The following is a 14512-nucleotide window of genomic DNA, read 5'->3' as shown; positions in this document are numbered from 1 at the left end:
TGCTGGCTCCATCATGGAGTCGTGGGGGCTGCGAGGATCGGGAGCCTGCTTGCAGCCTCCCAGCCGGGGGTCTCCTCATGTGTTGCCTTGCCACACCGCAGCAATACACGATCAGACCAATATAGAATCCACATTTTGGATAGATTCCATATTCAGTACCACTCCCATCTTAACAATTAAAGCTGAATAGTGGTTATAAATAACAAACTGAAAGTATCAGAGTTATAGGCTATATTTCCAGTTCTTTCATTGATGTGGTATATTGAACAGACATGGTTTGACAATGAGGATGCTGCTCTTTACTGACGCTTTGGAGATGATGAGATTGGAGAAGAATGCTGTGAGGCTTTAAAAAATCTATAAACGTCTGTGTTTACTTAAATAAACTTCATTAATGTTTTGGTGCCCAGAAAGATAGTTATTTGGTAGCATTTTGTAATTCAGGTCAGGCTTCCGCTCTCTTTCTTTGTCCCTCTGATTCTTAAAACAATGAGCACTTCATCCCAATGAGTAGCTCTAATTAGATTAATCTGCTTCTGTAACTGACAGGTCAGATGTCTCTGCTGAAAGAGATGTCTGCATTCTTATTGTGTTATTATTATCGGATTAAATTTTGATCAAGGAAGAGAAACATCTTTTGATGAAGGCAACAAAAGTGTGTACTCTTCCTTGGCTCAAGCCATTGAATAGGGGTGAAATGGACATGAACCAAGGAGACTTGGGTTCTAATCCTTGCTTAGTCATGAAGTTCATTAGGGGACCTAGGACCATTTGTGATATCTAACGTCTCTTGTGGAGTTACTATGATAATAAAATGGGATGGGCCCCATGTCCTTCTTAGAGGAAGGAAAGAATATGTGTGAGAATAATAATAAAGCTAACTGATGATAATATTTGGAAGGGGCCAGAGCAGGAGAGGGAGACCCACAGGTGAGAACAAGAGGGGATATGACGATAACAATGTACAGTATGCTTTAAGCTTCTTAAAACTCAGATTGTTCACTTGTGATGTTGACAACCCCTATGATATTTACACATATGCATTCATATATGAAGCCGCCTTTTACTGAATTGATCTACTGGCTCATCTAGCTTAATGTTGTTATGAGTGGCACTGATCTCCAGGATTTTAGGCAGAAGTTTTTCCCAGCCCTACCTAGCGTTGCCAGAAAACATACAGCAGTATTAGTTTCTATTGCATTATTATTGCTTGAAAAATAACTAGCGGACTTGGCCGTCTTTCTTTCTACACCACAGCCAGCGTATGTTTTTGACACATTTCTAGTTTCTAGTCCTCCAAGTGATCCCTGAAGATGGATAGCCTTGCTATGTTCTGGTCAGCATCCAGATGAATAAAGCATGTGTGTAGCAATGCTGTGTGTGTGTGTGTGTGTGTGTGTGTGCGCGCGCTCCATAGGGGCGATTTTAGTCAATCTCCCCTTCCCTTGGTAGCCGGTTACAGAGAGAAGGGGAGTTTCACAAAAATCACCCCTCCCCTGAAGTATATGGTGCATATTCATTGCATCAGCACTTAGTCTGGATGATAGCCTCCATCTTTTCTAGGTGCTCAAGTGTAGTATAGTGTGCAGTGCATTTTAGAACAAGACCCATACATTTACTAACAGCTGCTTCCAAGCAAGAATCATGGGAAGCAAACAACCATTGCTCAGTTGAAAGAACTTCAAGATAATAGTACTTACTGATACACTACAATGTGCTTTGCATCAATTGATCTAATAATCACATAGTATCTCTGATCATAACGACTTATAAAACCTAGTATAACTGAACTTTTAACACACTATAAGGAGAATGAATCACAGCAATTACTGGAAATAAGAGGCTTTATGACTGTAGTAGCAGGGAGGACACAAATAACAACTTCCCCATGCAAAATACAAGCTGACGCTGGCCAGACAGAAACTGTCACTTTTTCCCACTCATGACTAGGGTTGCCAACATGCCAGGGGAAAAAAGTGTGTTTGTGTGTCTGTTTAATTTCAGGGCAGCTGTCATAAAAGCAAAGGACAAGGATTCAATATCAATATTGGAAATAGGAATAACCAAATAGTGGCAGCAATTACTGATGAGCAAAGAAATACATACAAACCTCTCTCTCTCTCTCTCTCTCTCTCTCTCTCTCTCCCTCCCCCCATCTCCCTCAAAGGGTTTCACAGAGGTTTGTCTATATATTCAAGTCTTCTTTTTGTGCATTGTCTCCTCCTAGTAATTTTTACATTGGAGAAAGGGGGTACCTTACTCTGCTTCTTCTCAGTCACTGCTATGGCCTTCTTTTCTCCTCTTGTTCTCACCTGTGGGTCTCCCTCTCATGCTCTGCCCCCTTCTTTCCTTAGCTTTCCCAGACAGCAGGTTTTCTGCAAGGCTTCACTGCAAGTTCAAAGTTACCCAAAAAAATGGATACAAAAAGTGACTTTTTTAAACCCTGGAGATAAATCAGGCTACACTCTGTGATGAAAAACCCTTATTTTATTTTATTTTATTTATTTACATCAGGGTGATTTACATCAAAATAAAAACAATTACAATCAATTAAGAGTTTAAAAAACCCCTGTAAAAACAACATACAACCAATTAACAATTAAAACATTTAAAACAGTTAAAAACCCTGGAGGACCAGGACAAACATTTACAAAAATTTAAAAACTCTGGAAGGCCAGCCCAAACAGATAGGTTTTAAGGGCTCTCCTGAAAACCAATAATGAATTCAAATTATGGATTTCTGCTGGGAGTGCATTCCACAGCCCGGAAGCCGCTACAGAGAAGGTCCGTCCCTGAGTCCCCACCAGACATGCTGGTGTAACTGAAAACGGACCTCCTCAGATGACCTTAATATGCGGTGGGGATCATGCAGAAGAAGGCGCTCTTTAAGATAATTGTATGTTAAGTGCTCCCTGATAGCTCGCAGGGACTTTGGGGTAAATTTGGCCAATATGTGAATGTACCTCCTCCATTCCGGAGATGATGTGAACTAAAAGCCGGGTGTGAAAAACTGCTTTACCAGCTATACTCCACTGTACTCTGAAGTACCTCATAGTTCAGCAGACAAGAATCTGTAGTACTGAGCATACTTCAGAAAGTGACCCCATTCTGAGCCCAAAGTCCTCAGGCACAGAGCAGCACTTGCTAGTGCCTTGCTAGTGAATGGTCATTGCAGTCTCCATTGGCTCTGTGTTCCAATAATATGCTCAGCTGGCACCGACCTTAAGTGACTAGTACCAGTGAATGCCCTGGAAGCAGTAAGGGGAGAGGAAAGCCTCTACAGATGCCTCTGGGTAGCAGATCAAGGACTACAGGTGAGGGAAATAGGTGGCTTGCTCTGCTGGAGCCATCTGCTCCCCTTTGAATCCTGTGGTTCCTCTCCTCCTTGGCATCCCTCCTTTTGTTTCCGTGTGTGTGTACATGGGTGTGTATAGGTGCTGCTGGATGATCTACAGCTGCAGAGTCCCTCACAAGTGCAAATAAATAAATAAATAAATAAATAAATAAATCTATCTATCTTTGCTGCCCTTGATAAAAATGGGCTGAAAGGACATTTCCCAATGCTTTGAAGGTAAAGGGGAGGGGTCTGCTCCTTTTTCCAGATCACATCTGCAGCAGGGGATGCATTTTTAAATTCATTGTGGAAGTAACACGAGGAGGAGTTGACAATTCTGTCATTAATGGACTAGCTTACCTGGATTTTAATACTGCTTAGCATCCTCTCAGGGATACCACAGCAACACAGCGTAAATTGCTATGTTGTCTAAGAGATGGATTTTCTTTGTGTGGTGTACCAAATGTAGCCTTCATTTGATTTTGTCATTACAGTAATCACCAGCAATTATTTTGGGGTGTGTGTCAGTGGAAGGGCTAGTTTAACATAACAAAAGCACATATACAATGACTTGCATAACAGAAAAACATATTGGATGAGGGAGGAACCCCTGGTTGCTGGTCAGGCCTGTAGTATACAAAGCAGGCTTTATTCTTCTCTTAGTAAGGCATTCCTGGAGTCAGAGAACAAGATTGCACTGCAAACATAGACCAGTTCCAGACCTGCTGAACCCTAGGAACTGCAGCATGATTGATGGGCTAGGGATCTCTAACAAATAATGCTAAGAAAATTCACAGTGGGACACCCCCCAGAATCATTTGAGAGAAACATAACTGTTTCAGACTGGTGTCCATGTGTAATGTAGATGTTTCAAGATGGATCAGGCCAATGAAGAAGAGGAGCTTTCAGTTTGGAATGCTATCAAGTCTTCATTCTTTCTGGTCTACAAGTTGGGAAAAGTAAGGCAAAGTTCAGCAGAAAATAGTCACCGTTCATACTTATGATGGGGAGTTCATATTGCTGCTTAGCCCTGCTTCTGTCTATTGATCAAATGAGCTGACCCAGAATGAGGTAATTTAGGATATTTATAGGGGAAATGTGGAATACAGGAAAACATGTCACTACTGATACAGGGTTTAATGTAACAAATACTACTGTGGCATGATCTACAAAGAGCTGTAAATAAAATCAAGGCTATGCTTGTGTTGAGAGGGCTTTCATTACCTCTGATGGCTATTCTAGTTAGCTGGGAGGCTAAATGGTGTTTTCCTTAAATGGAGAATACTGTTGTGACTTCACATAATTATGTCTGAGCCAATACTCTGTAATTCCACTGCATGAAAGCGGGAAGAATTCCAACACACCTCATTCTCATTCAGGGTATTCTTCTAATGTCAACTTAAAGAGTTCAACAGTGTTGCTTGCACGTGTTCCCTATAGCTTCCATGGGCTTCCATACACAGGCAGAAATGTTGTCCTTTGCTGTCATAACAATAGAACCTCCGAGAAACACTGCAAAGGTATGAATTTACTGGTTACATTCTCACCCCTGCCAGATCAGCCTTCCAGTGAGAGAAGCTATCAGGGGACAACTTTTAACTCATTCCCTTTTTATAGAGAGAGAGAGATTCTTTAATGAAGTGGAGTATCCCAGGTTATTCGAGAATACATTTTATTAATGGATACCAAGCTCACAGTTGGTGGACATATGACGGGAATCCTAGAAGCAAAGTCCACTGAGCGCAAAGGAATGTACTTCCATACAAAATGTTAAAACTGGAAGGTTATTGTATGGTGTTCATATTCTGAAAACCGTTACTCTCAATATAACCCATCTGTTATTTTGAAAAGTCTGGATATATGAAATAGAATGTTATGAGAGCTCAAAACAACAACAAATCCCAATTGATTTTGATTGCTTTTTTACTGGTTTCCAGCCCTTTCATATTTTGGCTATCACATTGTTAAATGTATCTGAAGAACAGGGGTGGGCAAACTTGGCCCGCTTGTTTTTGTTTCAAACTCTGAGTTTTGCTAAATAAATGTTGCAGTAGACTAGAATGGGCTTTTTACTGTCATGGAAATGGGTGTGTCAGTTGCCTTCTTGAGGAACAAAAAGGAGTCTATTGAAGAATTTGCTGGTTCAAGAAGTATTAGATATTAACTGTCTGAAGCTTTTTATTAGTTCCACTTGAACCAGCATTTCATGTGTTTAATTAAAGGTTGTTCACTTTTGTGCCAGTCAGGGTTTTATTTGTGGGACAATGTGTGCATTGTTGCCTCTGTGCTGCATGTGGAGCTGGGCTGGTTGTTGTCCTGGAAGCCTAGCTCTACATAAGGACCAGAAGAGTCTTCCAAAGGGCCCTGCTTAATGGTAACAACAACATCAGCAGTAATATAATGACCAAATACTGCTAAATGGTGTACAAGCATAATCATAAAGACACTTATCAGGCCTAGTTCTAAAACCATCTTCAGATATTAAATAAAACAATCAGGGACCACCATCTTCAAGTACGGCATACTGAGAGTGTACCTGTAAGCCACTCTGATGCACTCAGGAGCCTCCGCTGTCCACGCTTAACAGTGTTTGTCTGAAGTGACAAGCAAGCACTGTACCTGTGGACAGCGGGCAGATGGGACTTCTGAGTGCATCATCATGAGGTGGGGCTTCAGGACACACTCTCAGGATGCTGTGCACAAGTACAGCAACCCCTGATTTTTTTAAATATCTGAAGATGGCTTGTGTGAGGTAGTAAATCTGTGTCTGGGCTCTACCATTTTAAACTGCAGGTGGGAGCACAAAGGACTGAATGGTCCTTCATACAAGCAAATTCCCTAGGCTAGAACCTTTCTCCTTGGCATTTAGTTTTCTTTGTGCAAGATTTTTTTTTTTTTTAAGGAGCACCTAGTCACATGAGCCCTCACCTGCACTCTGAAGCAGCACAGCCTAACCACTTCAGCGGAGAACTAGGTCTTTGTCCACAAGCTCACACAACCTAAAGAAAGTAACAGCCCTTTCTGATAGCCCAATGATCATTTGTGGGTTCAGCATTTGGAGCAGAAATACGTTGGGTAGCTAAGCTTAAAATGAAGATTTTCTGAAATCTGTCACCTGTTTAATATATGGCAAGGGGTAGCCAAAGCAGTAAGGGGCACAGGTCAGTGTGAACTGATTTAGCAAATCGTTTTAATCAAGCAAAGTATTTGAAGGTTTGCAGACAGAACAATAAGAACATCTGTTCCCAGCCTCTCTCCGCAATCATTTTACTGTGCCCAGACTAAAATTATAGCCAATATCTCTGTATGTAACTGAAGAAGGGAGACAATACTGAGACACTTAACAACTATGACATTTTTGTTGTAAGAAATTTCACTTACAGCTTTTGTTGATAGGGCACCCAGTGACACTCAAGCTCTTCAAATTGTCAGGAAGGGTCTGGACAGAGTCCATGTTTTGAATTGCAATAGATAAGCCAGTTCAAAAGCAAACAAAAGAAATCAGGTGGACTTCTTATGTTGTATAGAAGACTTGCATAGGGATTTGAAAAGCTAATGATATCAGTACTGCATGTAATATTATTGCATGTTTTCAACTCTTCCTCCAGGGACCTCAAAGCAGGGTCCCTACTAGATACTAACAATAACCTTGTGTGGTAGAAAAGGCTGCAAATAATGACTGGACTGCCCCAAGATTAGGGTGGATTCACATGATCCACCACAAGTAAGGAAGTTGGGAAAATGTCGGGAACTAGCAGCGTGTGCTCCCGGTCAATATGACATTGGAATTACTTCCCAATTCTGGTTCCCAAGTCATCTGCCCAACATTCCCCTGAGAGTCTCCACCCAACTTCCAAATCTTGGTTATGGAATCTGGGTGGAAGTTGGATCAATATTGGATGGAGATTTTGGGAAACAGACTTGGGTGGGTTTAATTTTGCAATAAAGGGAGATTTAAAAACAAAATAAAACAAGGACAGACATGACTATAAAAGAGAAATGCATAGAATGTGTACAAAAATAGGGTCATTTTTATTTTGCTTTATAGTTTTATTTTTAGTGGCAAAATTAGAAAAGAGAAATTGATACACACCTTTGCTATCTATTCAGACCCAGAGGATGCCAAAAACAAGCCTTGTATACCTCTCTTGCTCTCTCTCCTCTTTTACTCTGATATCTATCGTATGTATGTATGTATATGTATGTATGTATGTATGTATGTATGTATGTATGTATGTATGTATCTCTCTCTCTCTCTCTCTCTCTCTCTCTCGCTCCTTCAGTCATTCAGAAGTTCTTTTCCCCTCAGTCTGGAGTACCTTGCCTTTGTGTCACCAGGAGGCTTTACACACAGGGCTTCTACCCCAAATCTTCTTTCGGAGAAAGCAAGGTTATTCCCACGCTCACTGGAAAGTGGGCAGAGGCCATGTGCGCAGGTGCCCAGCCCTCAACATGGCCGCCGGGCTAAGGCCAAAAACTGGCCAAAGAGCACCTGAACTGGTCGAGGGCATGATTTAGAAGGCTGGCAGGGGGAGGGAGAACATCCGCAGGACCCCCCCAATCTCCAGGAACTCCCCCAAGGGGAGTAAAAGGTAATTTTTTTTAAAAAAAGTTTTAAGATCATGAACCCCCCGAACCGAACTGGGGGGGATTCAAAGGGGTACCGGACCAAACCGGACCAGCTGGTTCCGTGCACATCCCTAATCCCTGTCCCCAAAGGGCTCACAATCTAAAAGTCTACTCAGACAAAATGTGGCTGAAGTTGCTCTAGATGAGCTTATGGCTATGCTTGCAGCTAAATAAGGGTGCTGCTCTGGCAGTTGTTGCAATGCTAGGAAGTAAGGAGTCATAATTGTGTATGAGGGAGCAACTTGTGCCAATGATGTTACTGCAGCGCAGGCACTGTGGCTGGCAGTGGATTCTGGGTCAAAGATTCTTTTTTTGGCCGTTTTTGGACAGCATTTGAAATGTGTGTTCTGTGTTGGGAAAGACATTCCCTTTCAGTGTGTGCGTCTGTAGTTTTTTTCATGGCAGAGTTGCAAAATGTACTGCAAATTTCAATGCAAAACTTGTGTGTGCACTCTGCGAGTGCAGCTTGTTTTGGCCATAGGGAACAATGGGGAAACTTGAAACACCCCATTGTTCACCATGGGTAGCTCCTAGGGACACGAAAGTGGTTGGGTGGGAGAGCATGATGGGTGTTACCTACCACCAAACCCACAACCTACCACAACCCAACCTACTGCCCAATCCACAAAAATAATGGACACACAGATGATTTTTAACAAATGTTTAATATTTCCCCCCAATCCCCATAAGATTCCATGGGGGTTTTGTGGAAAGTTAAAAATGTGTTAAAAATCACCCGCTTGCCCATTTTTTGTGGGTTGAGTGGTAGGTAGCAGCAATCATGCCCTACCACCCAACCCACCTTGGTGTCCCTAAGAGCTACCCATGCAGAACATGTTTCCCCATTTCCCTCTATGGCCAAAATACTTGAAACTTTTTGAGTTTGTTCTGTCAAAACAGCTGGAGTTGGCTGCTGTCCTGATGAAACATTTCATCCATCTGCGTTTCATTTCAAGCTGAAAACAGAATGCAAAATCTGTTTCATGCACAGCCTTATCTCCACCCATACTTAGGGGCATAATGAGGGGAGAGTGGCCCGTGTTCAGAACATGGGTGGCCCTACCATTAATGGTGCGCACTTGGGTGTGCACACACCCTACTCACTCCCTCTGGGAGGGGGCCACAGAACTCCCCCAGACCAGGGCTTGTGCGGTGCCGGCCACCTGCAGCTGCCGTTCCACCGCTGGCAGCCATCTTATTCCAGGCTCAGAGGATAGAAGAAGGATGCACACAGCCTGATGAACATGGTCAAAGGAGGCAGTGGCTGCTTGCCCAGCTGTTTCCATCCTCCTCCCATTGGCTGGGCACCCAGCCAATGGAAGGATGGGTGGGTGCAGCTTGGCGAGTGTCTTGAGGAGGCGGCTGACTGCATCCATCCTATTTCTGTCAGGTAGGTGTGAGCTGAAGGCAGATGGTGGCAGCAGCAGGGGAGTCCCGGCCTTGGGGAGTGGAGAAACTCTCTGGTTCCTCCTGGAGTCTCAGCAGCTCTCCAGTGAAGGACTTGCCAGGTTCTTTGAACCTGTCAGCACAATCACAGTTCCACCCCTGCCCATACTGGTAGTACTCTTCTTTTTTCTATGTTCTCTCTATTCCCTTTCACAAAATCAGTGCCATCAGTGTTTATATGTGTGTGTATGTGTGTGTGTGTGTGTGTGTGTTTTGCATGTGTTGATACTTTATAATTTTTGTTTTTGTTGGCTGAAGAAATTAAGGCTTTTGTAAAACTGTAAAGATCTGAAAATTCCTTCCTGAAAATAACATGAAGAAATGGGAATTATTTTTCAAATGTGGTGGTAAAAGTATCTAGAGAACCTTTATTGGCTTGATTCTCCTTCTGCTATATGGCCTGAACCACAGAAAAGACACATCCTCAACGGCTGAGTGAAGCTTTGGATTTTGAACTCTGCTGACAGGTTTGATGAGTCACCATTTCCTTCTCTAGTTTCAGGCTGCTGATTGCCCATTCCATTAATTCAGGGGTGTTGGACTCATTCTGCAGAAAAATATTATTTCCAGGTCCAATTATAGTCCACAGACCAGACTATAAATATCAACTGCATGGTAGATCAACAACTGAATATAGCCTTTATTTAATAATCATGTTTGGAAGATTATTCATTGTCTTATTCAGCAATACACTAATGAAGGATGAGTAGGATGTGGGTGATGGTGACAAATCTGTGGGCATTAACATGGATTTGTTCCAGTGGCACAGAATAAGGGTGGGGGGGTGTTTTTAATAAAAAGATGAATAGGTGAGGAGTGCTAAACACTCCCCCTGCCCACCTCTTATCTCTTTGCAGACTGGCTTCCATGCACTTTCTTCTTTAGTCAAGTTCCAGTACTGTAAGTGTCTTGACTGAAGGACAAACACTTGCAGAGAAGGACTGCAGGGAGGAAAGCCATAGGTGGTAGGAGAGGCGTTCTGCACACCTCACCCATGTGTTCCATTTGCTATTGAAATAAGAACACTACCACTCCCCCATGCTTTCTGTGTGCTTGAGGCAGATCCATGTGTAATATGCACTCCACTTAAAAATCACTGGCCTTGAATTAACTTCTTTACTTTTCCCCATCTCTGTCAATTCACTTTCCCTCTTCTCTTCTGGAATGGTGAGAATACTACAGCAGGGATAATCATAAAGTAAAGGTAAAGTGTGCTGTCAAGTCAATTTCGACTCCTGGTGCCCACAGAGCCCTTTTGGTAGAATGCAGGAGCATTTACCATTGCCTCCTCCCGCACAGTATGAGATGATGTGTTTCAGCATCTTCCTATATTGCTGCTGCCCAATATAGCTGTTTCAACCAGAGGATGGAAAGGCCAACATGAAAAAGATATATGTACATCACTGTGTGTATGTTGTACCACAGAAGTAAAGGTAAAGTGTGCCACTGAGTTGGTGTTGACTCCTAGTGACCAGAACCTTGTGGTTGTCTTTGGTAGAATACAGGAGGGGTTTACCATTGCCTCGCCTTTCAGCATCTTCCAATATCGTTGCTGCCTGATATAGGTGTTTCCCATAGTCTGAGAAACATACCAGCAGGGATTCAAACTGGCAACCTCTGGCTTGCTAGTCAAGTCATTTCCCTGCAGCACCATTAGGTGGCTACGCCATAGGAGTAGGGTTGGCATATTATGGCTTTCCAAATCTGGGTGCCTAATTTGCATATTATGTAAAATGGCTTGAAAACCATTTTTGAGCAGAATAGTGACTGCACGTTTTGCTCCATAACTCTGCTTCTACAAGGGCTAGAGGAGCTTAGCTTTTTTAAAAAAATGGTAGACCAGTTTACTATTACTGTTAAGTAAGGGAAGAGTCATGCATTGCTGATACAAACACGAAAAGTCTAAAAACTGCCTTGAAACCTTAAAACACAATTTAATGTGTAATTATAATGCCCAATCCGCTACTACTGTTGAAGGGATGATGTGAAGAACCGAGTGAAATATGATTGCCATGCATACACAGCAGCACTGAAACATCCCTCCCCCCACCACCGCCCCGCTTTGGCTTTGAGGCTGAAATTCAGAAGAGCAGCTCTATTTTGCAGTGTGCTCTGGCTCTAATAGACCTGTCTGCAATCGGTTGCTACTATAGGAATTAATGCAGCAATGCTGCTGGGGGAGCTATGTGTAAAACAGTTGTAGGCACTCTCTGTGTTGGACTGCATCACTGTGTCAGGCTCTGTCTGTTATATATTGGCTGCTGGATTTAAAACATGGCTGCTTTCAAGTGTGACAGTGCGTAGGTAGGATGCTCTGTATCAGCTGCAGCAGAATCACAGCCTTCAGGTCGGCACGCCTGCAGCACAAAGCAATGGCTCCATAAAGCCTTATGGAAGATCAGCCTTTCCTGGAACACCATCATATCAGTGTAGCGCCGTGGCTCAGGCTCCAGTGTCTCCTTTCCTGGAAAAGCTGTTCAATTATTAATCAGGGTCCTACTGCTGTCACCAATGGACAATGGAGGCTTTGCTTCCTTTGATTTACTCCTCTTATTCAGCAAATCTCTCTCTCTCTCTGTCTCTCTCTTTACAGCTCAGCAGATTCATCAGTCCAGAGGCATCAGCTGAAAACACAACATGCATACCAGAGAGAGATAAAAGGGAACATCGTTTTGCCTCTGCATTTTGAAATATGAAGAAAAAATAGTCAGATTTAATGGGGTGGGGAGTATTCTGCAAAGTACTTTCTCTGTTTTCAGTTGGCTACTCCCCATTTCCTACTCCATAGGCAAGAGAAGCGTGTGGGGTGGCTGTGGCAACTGGACTATACAGTAGTCCTGTTTGAAGGATCAGTGGAGGCAGAGGTTACCAGCCTCTATCCCATCCCCCTCTTCAAAGTGATCCTTCTATTAAATGAATTGCTGACTGGGGTGTGTGTGTGTGTGTGTGTGTGTGTGTGTGTGTGTGTGTGTGTTAGATTCTACCATGTTGACTGTAATGAAAATCTGAGTGAGGATTTCCCTATTGGTGGGTTAGAATAAATGCATTTATTTGTTTCAATAAAGGCTCCAGAGCAGAAAAATGACAAAATAACTTTGGGGAAATTTTAGAATCCTATCTCCCCCAATCTGAATCTTCAGGAAGAACTCATGTTAACCCTGCCCCCCATGCATACACACACACACCCTATTGCAGCCACATACGGTGATAGGCAAAATATGTCTGGTAATTTCCCCTCTCAGAGCTCCCAGTTTGAGCAACACCGGGGCTGCCTTTGGACATAATGCAAAACCCAAGGCAAACTCTCCTTAGGCTGGCCCCTCGTTACATCTGAATAGCCGGAACTGTGGTTCCAGGACCCAACCAGGATTCCAGTTCATTCCCCCAGCCTCCAAATGAATCCTCGGTTGTAAGTAAGGTTCACTTAAACTGAGGGTCCGGAGGCTGGCAACTTAAGAGTTAAGGGAGGCTGCCACAGCTTTCCTTCCCAGGTCCCAGAAAGCCTGTGCACCTAGTTTCCGCCCCCTGCCAGGCTTGGCAAGTGCAGCTCTGGCTTGTCTAGGAGCGCATTAGGGGATGGAGAGGAGAACTGTGGGGTCACTGTGGTTTGGAACTATGTCCACATGGGCCCTGGGAAACATCCACATGACCAAAAACACTGGCGGGGTAAGGGCTGGCACAGCTAGGCAGGCTCCTACCTGCCTCCCCACACATGATCAAATCTAGTTTTAAGGCTCTGCTGCTCATATGGCACATGAACTGGGCCACAGTGAGGAGCCGACAGGGAGTGTGTCAGGAGTGTGTCATGCACTGTGTCAGGAGCACAGTACATTGAGGGATTTCCCCAAAGCTGGGTGCTCTTGCCACCCAGATCTGTGTGAGCTCAGACTGCCTGCAGCCTGAGCACACACATGACCGGGGACCAGGGTGGAAGGGTGCGCTTGTACCCTTCTACTCCAGTAATAGCCCGAGGGGAAATTCCTGGGCTACCCATCGGGTCGGGATCGGCCTCCATCCCAGTGCTTCACACTAGCAGTCCTATTCTGGGTTGGGCTGCTCATGTGGATAGTGAATTGCTGAATCCAGGTTCTCAGGAGGAGAACAGATCTCTTTGTTACTATCAAAATTACATGATCCTTCCAATTATGCAACCACAACAGTAACATGAAAATATTTTCTGTTTTTCAGATCTCCGCTGCAGCCTTCACTGGATGCATACATGCGATGCTTATTTGACCTTTCTGTGATATTAACTGAAATTTCTGAGGGTGACTTTTTTGTGCCTTTCACCTAGTGGTTGCAACTTTCAATCCTCACTTGATAGCCCAGTTGTTTAATGTTTCTGTTGGCTCTCTGGATGTTATTTAAATTGCAACACATGTAGAAAGCAGCTATCAACAGAAGGCAAGTTTGCCTGTGAAGTGCTGTGTACATTTCATAATACTGATATTGCTTGGTCCTTTGAATATGTACTGAACTTCTGTTGGTTAACATATTCCTAAATTAGATGATCCCTAAGATGAGCATGCACAACTGCCTGGTCTTTATAGTCAAGATGAGTGCACCAAGTAGTGTTGAATTTAATAAAAGGCTTATTATCACCCCATCACTAGGCCAAAAACCTGCCATACATTCATATGCTTTTAATTGCAACCTATCATGACTGCATACTCTTCGCTAAAAACTCAGCTTTTGGCCATAGAATCTACACTTCAAGCACCCTTTTGCTACTAAAGAACTTCACAATTAAGAAGCTGTCCCATTTTAATTCAGAATTCCTAGTTGGAATGTGGCAGTCTCCCTCCTCTGTTTCTTATTATGTGCTATTTCCCTGATTTGCCTCTAAGCCGAATAGAAGAAAGTGGCTGGACCAGATGTGATGTCAGAGCATCAGCTCATCCTCAGAGGCCTATAAGAGACCTATATTGAGGGGAAGAGAAGTTGAGAGGCAAAAGCTGTGCATTCTGCAGGAGAAGAACTTCATCTCCCAACATCTACTGGGATACTTTGGAGGGAAAGGGGGGGAAAGGGCTTGGGGCAGTCCCCAGAGGAATTTTGCAATGGCTAACCTCCTGAGTCAAGCCCTGGGTGATAAGGGCTCCT

General features: G+C 43.4%; 1 long non-coding RNA gene across 1 annotated transcript in view; it reads left to right on the top strand.

Annotated features, from left to right (window-relative positions):
• LOC128346149 (uncharacterized) overlaps positions 1 to 13988 on the top strand; it is a 46635-nt gene extending 32647 nt beyond the window's left edge. Inside the window, exons 2-3 of the long non-coding RNA XR_008316807.1 lie at positions 12003 to 12130; positions 13598 to 13988. This is a non-coding gene — a long non-coding RNA (uncharacterized LOC128346149). The remainder of the gene's footprint in view (positions 1 to 12002; positions 12131 to 13597) is intronic.
• The last annotated feature ends 524 nt before the right edge of the window (positions 13989 to 14512 follow it).

Source organism: Hemicordylus capensis, chromosome 2, assembly GCF_027244095.1.
Source record: "Hemicordylus capensis ecotype Gifberg chromosome 2, rHemCap1.1.pri, whole genome shotgun sequence".
NCBI lineage: Eukaryota > Metazoa > Chordata > Lepidosauria > Squamata > Cordylidae > Hemicordylus > Hemicordylus capensis.
The sequence above is the reverse complement of the archived record's forward strand: the minus strand, read 5'-3'. Positions and strand labels throughout refer to the sequence as shown.